General features: G+C 28.9%; 1 protein-coding gene across 1 annotated transcript in view; it reads left to right on the forward strand.

Annotated features, from left to right (window-relative positions):
- LOC105621382 overlaps positions 1–6,416 on the forward strand; it is a 40,768-nt gene that overhangs the window by 32,135 nt on the left and 2,217 nt on the right. The window lies entirely within an intron of this gene.

Raw genomic sequence — 6,416 nt, forward strand, 5'->3', positions numbered from 1 at the left:
CGAGAGAGAGAGAGAGAGAGAGAGAGAGAGAGAGAGAGAGAGAGAGTGAGAGAGTGAGAAGGGAAGAGGGGAGGAGAACATTAGAAAGAGTTAGAGGAAGAACAGATGTTGCAAACGAGCTTAAAAATAAAGTCTTACGTTGCTGTTCAAGTTCGCTCGCGCGAAGAAATTAGTCAAGTTCTTTTTCGAAGGCGAGACAGGGACATTTTGGTCGATCTTTTGGTTAGAGCCTCGAATTTTTCATAAGGATGAGAGCACGATGGAATGTATGAGGGTCAATTTTGCACTCGGTAAAACGTGAGAGATTGAAGGAGAAAAGGCGAGATCTCTCGTCTTGTAGGTAGAGGTTGCCGGACTGTCAAATGTTGTTAGACGTAATCGAAAAATGACGACCACCCACGGCGGCCACATGTACTACGTAATTAAAGTGCCCAAGGATATCAACGATGGCAACGAGAGGTAATTGCATTAGATAAGCATCCTCGATAATACCTCTTTCTAAGTCCACTTCAGAAACTTTGGTTTCTTCTTTGTTTGCGTTCTATTCATATCATATTTCGTCGGTTCGCCGTATGTGAAATGTCATATTCTGAAAGCGTCAGTTTTTATGATTCTTATGTAGCCATGTTCTCCGATAATCATGAATATTGCATAACATTAGAGCTAGAGATAATTTCTTTAATACGCTTCAATTCCTGCGAGACGTTTGCATGTTTCTAGTAAAAAATTTATGAGGCCTCGTAGAAAATAGTAAATTATTTAATTTTTTTAATTTTATATTCATGTAAAACTGTATATAAATTTTATATATGTACACTACAGGGTATCTCCAGATTTTCCGTACGAACTCTGACAGTATAAGTCATTGTTGTACTTAAAAATTACAGCAAAAATATAAAATCTGTAATATACTCTAAGTAATATTTCATTCGATGAAGACAAGTACGATATTGATTAAACAAACATTATTCCGAAAGGAAAGTGAATTGTTCAGAAAGATATTTCTTCAGCCTTCAAGATCAACAGATCTAACTTTTAGACTTCTATATGTGGACATTGAAAAACAAAGTTTATTAAATACATGTCATATTAAGAGTCGAAGGAATACGCAAGAATACGTCTGCAAAATGAGACTTTGAAAGTCTCTCGACTTGGAAAGTCCACTGAGATGTAAGAATGATATTTCCGACCTAATTTTTTGTGCTGACGAATTCAAATCTGGTCACAGAAATTGTTTAGCATGTCAGGATTTTGAGATATTCTAACTTAAAAGATCATTTTTTGGTATGTTCAGATTATAATAACTTTGAAACGTAATAATATCTGCTGGCCAATAGATTCGGATTCGTCATGGAAAAATTACAGAAATGCATATATGTATTTTCCAAAATGATTTTTTACAATTGCAGGAATAAATTGTATTAATAAATTCCTTGTTCTTTAGTAGATAAACACCGAACGCTCATTAGACTAATTTTTTTAACACTTTGTATCAAACATTTGTTTTTTTGGATCGCTATTGATTATGAAGTTAAAGTCAAAATTTAAACATTTAGAATGAAGCCAATATGATGTTTTAAAGCTTAATTCAAAGTTTAATAGTTATAATTACGTCGATTTTTTAAATTTCAACTTTAAACGCGTAATATATAATGTTTTTTTATATTGGTAGTTATTAAAAAATTATTGATCTAAATATGACATTTCATGTATATAACTAGCTTGATATTTCTTGTTCATTGTCTCATTCCGCATTTTTTCTCATTCTCTTTCATGCTTTTTTTTCTTGTTTTATCCGCCTCCTTTCTGTCTTCTTCTCATGCCGTTTTTTTTTTTCATCGCGAGAATAATCGGCTAAATTTGATCGTCGCGTAACCTTACTCGAACTATACATTGCATCGGCCTTAAAGAGCAAAGAGCGACGTCTCCTCGAAGGTCTTCAACTCCTGATTGTATAAACCTAAGAAAGGATTATACATTTAGAGATTCGTCAAATCTTTGCTAACAATAAATATATATATATATATATAAACGTTCAGCCTAAAATATTTTTTTCTAAGTTCTTTGCAGTTATACAAACTCAATATTGTTCGTTTAAATATAATCTGAGATCCGTTGGATACTTATTCTATATACTATTCATATGAAATATAATTTATAAAACTTATATTAAAACTTATATTAAAACTTATATTAAATTTTAACCTCAGGTGACATTTATATCAAAGTAAATGAATTTCTATTTGTGCATATTTTAATTCTGTAAAAAAACTTTGCAATCCGTAAAGTCAACTTTTTGGTTGCACTGTAATTCATGGTAATTGCTGTCGCTCCAGCATTCCCTTAAGAAACATGAAAAATAAAAGAAACTCAATTGTGTTTCGAATCTTCGCCTTTAGCGAAGTTATCTTGGATTCATCGAATAACCTCAACAAAACTAACGAAAGAAAAACGGAAGTCAATTGCGATCGATCGCACCATCGGAAATTCGAGCCAGTCCTCGTTTCCTATCCGTCTAGACGTTATTTCAAAACGATCGATTACATTACACAGCTATCTCATTGCGACGAACGTTAACGATAATCCAGGAAAGCCATCAAATTTCTCAATAGTACCTAATAATAATATGATACAATTTTGAATTTACGAATTTGTTATAAATTTCCACATTAGCAGTTAGAGATCAAATTATGTATGTACTTATATGTAGGATGGCTTGCAACTAATACCTTTTAAGAACGTGTTACTAAGATTATTTTGAGTGGAAAATCCTAATACGAAAAGAAACAAAACAATTTTGGTAAAAAATTTTTATTTCATAAAATACATTTCTTTTAAAAGACTTCAAATCTTTTTTTTTTCCTCCTTAAAATTATGTTTCTTTTCAGATATATTAAAATAAGTATTTAAATATATATTTTAAATAAGTATTTAAATTAAACTGGATATAAATAATACTTATTTTTTTATTTAAATGTAAGTTTACAATTATAAAAAGATTTACTGTAGTTAATATTTTAAAAATATTTTGATCATAATTCATAGAACTTTCCAAATTCACACATTAAAAAAGTTTCAGACAAAAGTTATGTGACTTTGAGTAGGACATAGATCATAAGATAATATATACCATTAATTTGATTTTAATTTGATCTGTTCGAGATCGGGGAAGAGCATTTTGAATTTCTTAAATAGAACCCTCCATTTTTCACGTATTCTTATAGTTTGTTTTGAAAACACTTTTCAAAACACTGTAATAAAATATTTTTTCATTGAATATTTTTCTCTCTCGAGGTATGGTATTATATAAGAATATGCAATGAAAAATCGCGGGTTCCATTTAAAAAATTCAAAATGTCCTTGCTCTAACTTTGATATTCAAGATCAAATACCCATGTGATATACCATCTTGTATTTTCCTCGAAGTTACATAACTTTTGTCTGAAACTTTTTTCAATCCCACGTCTTTTTCTCGAATTTCGCCTGGGAAGATTAAAATAAAACACCCTATATATACAAATATTTTCTCTTATATTGATTCTCTAATATTGATAACAGTTTTTAGAATAAAACAGTTTTAGAATAAAAAGAAAAAAACTGTCATTCATTTGCGAAATTTCACAAAAGAAGAATAAACTTTTTTAAGATCGCAAATATGAATACACAATTGAATAACTAAAAACTCTTAAAAAAACGATCTAAGCTAGAAGCTAGATCAGAAGTCAGCGTGCATACGTTACTGTGAATAGGTAATAGAGCATTACAGCGCAATTAAGCGCAGTACAATGACAAAGTTAATGTCACGGTCATTGCGCAACGCACACGGTGTGATCGCAATTGAACACAATTTATTCGTTACGCCCGCAACTAATCGTTGAATATATGTAGGGTGACGTGTTTGATATTGAGGATATTAACAATAAAAACTTTTTTTTTGTTAACGGAATTAATGATAAATCTGTTGATATAAATCGTAAGCGATACGAATAATTGATATCATTAATGTAGCTATCTTTCTTGACTGGCGATATTTTTACATGACATTTTCGATATCGGATGTAAAATAATTGTTTGAAAATAAAATAATCGGTACATTCAGTGGCACAAGAGCATTATCCGCAGCTTCCCGAAAGAAGCAAAATATATTAAAATTTAAAGTTATATTCTAAAAATACATTATATGCATTAAATTGCATTTACTTAGTATGATGTGTTTAATCATCATTATTAAAAGGAGCAGGAGCTGTGACCGTTATGAACTTTATTTCCTATTGATTATGTATTCATATGTAGTTACAATAAGATTCTTATTATTGGGTTGTCCGAAAAGTTCGTTCCAATTTTGAAGGAAAATTGAAACGCAGAAGATTTAAATTTTAGTATACATTTATTAAATTTAAATCTTTCGCGGCACGAACTTTCCGGACAACCCAATATATTATGTCGCCTGAAATGAAGATATTTGTTTTCACACATATACTAATTACTACGAAGAATATTACTAAGGCCTCGAAGAATATTACTAAGATGGTCTAAAAGTTTAGAACGCTCATATAGAATGCAAGAGATTCGAGTTCGATCTCCGACTGAAATAATATTTTCCACATTAAATTTATTTACAGATTTTCAGCACATTAACATCTCTCTAATGGGATGTCTGAGAATGATTGAGCATCAAATTATTAAATTGCTTATTAATATAAGTTGTGATATCCATACCACTGTAGTAGTTCAGTTGCATTTTTAAGTCCGGATTTATTTATCAATCAAATTATATTATATATTTATTTATCAATCAAAAATTAAACATGTGGTATCTATATTCTTATTATAGAGATTTTTATTTTATTTAACCTACCTAATAAAACTTACTGATGCCATCACTATTAAACAACTACGAACTATCATTTTATTCTTTCCATTTACATAAAGAATCATTTATACTAGCTGTAATCTGTAAGAATAGACCAATCACAGTCGAATGAGAGGGAAATAATCGATTATGATTGATCAATTCTTACAGATTACGGTCAATATAAATAATCTTTAATTTTTGTCTCTGACAACATTACGTTCCATAGCACTTGCAAATTCTAAATTTGTTTGTTTAATATTTGAAATAACAAAGATGAAATGATTCTGAGCGTCAAGTGGAACTCATCCCAAATCGAAATGCACGTTTAATATTTTCAGAGAAATTCAATAAAAGTCTGAAAATTTCAGAGAAAATTTCGAGAAAAATCGCGCGATAAATCACTCTCATGATAAGTAATGGTAATACGGAAATGTTATGATATAAATTTCTACGAAATAACAAATTTGGTGCTCACTAAAGCAATTCAACTTTGTCTTAAGAAGAGACAAGAGATTTCGATGATTAAATTGAAAGCGAAATTTGCGAAAATTTATTTCAGTGAAAAAAACATAAATGGGCATAATTCTCCGTTTTGTTATTTTTATTATATATATTATATATATTTGAAAAATAAAAAATTAACTTGTAATACAAAATTTTTTGAAAATATTATATATTTGAAAATAATAAAATTTCTGTGTGTCATTGAAAATTTCGATTTTTCGATTTTTCTCATGATTCCATGAATTTTAAAGAAGTGAATGTCCATTACTTCTTTTACTGAAATATAGTCGCTTTCATCTTTAACGTTACCATATGAATCTCTTGTCCCCTTTTAAGAAATGTGAACTTGATTTATAAAATTATTGTAAGTTTCTAAATAACTATATTTAGAAATTTTAATTGGATTTCTATCAAGTCGAGTTGTTTATTTTCCTGATTATAATAACATAAATAGGTCAATATCGATAATCCTGATCTTCCGCTCTGTTGCTTCAAAAGTTTTCATTAAGCTGACTATATTAAGAAAGAAAAATGCCTGAGTGCACAAAATGACGCTTGAACGAATAAAATAAATGTTAAGTTGCGATTGAAAAAAATTGCATAATTAAACCGTTTGTTTAACAGTGTTAATTATTAATGTGACAAAATTTACTGTTACATCAATATGTGATATGTTCAATTTTACATTTTTTTTTAAATAATAATCAGTCAGTGTCTCTTATATACATATACATCAAAGTTTTGTTCCTAATGCGTATTAACGATCGCGATCTTTTACATGTATCAAGAAGTTATCTCGTGCTAGAAAACATTTTTCATGTAAAACGCAATTTTTATGCAGCGAGATCCATCATTAAGATATCAATCAGAGGCACGTATCATTATCATGATATTATCAAATATAGGATGATTCATAAGTGACATATAAGAAACATATATATATATATATATATATATATATATATATATATATATAATATATATTATTTAATTAAGTTAATTAATAAGTTAATTTAATTATANATATAATTAATTTAATTTAACTTATTTATTACTA

This window comes from Atta cephalotes, assembly GCF_000143395.1.
Source record: "Atta cephalotes unplaced genomic scaffold scaffold00033, whole genome shotgun sequence".
Lineage (NCBI taxonomy): Eukaryota > Metazoa > Arthropoda > Insecta > Hymenoptera > Formicidae > Atta > Atta cephalotes.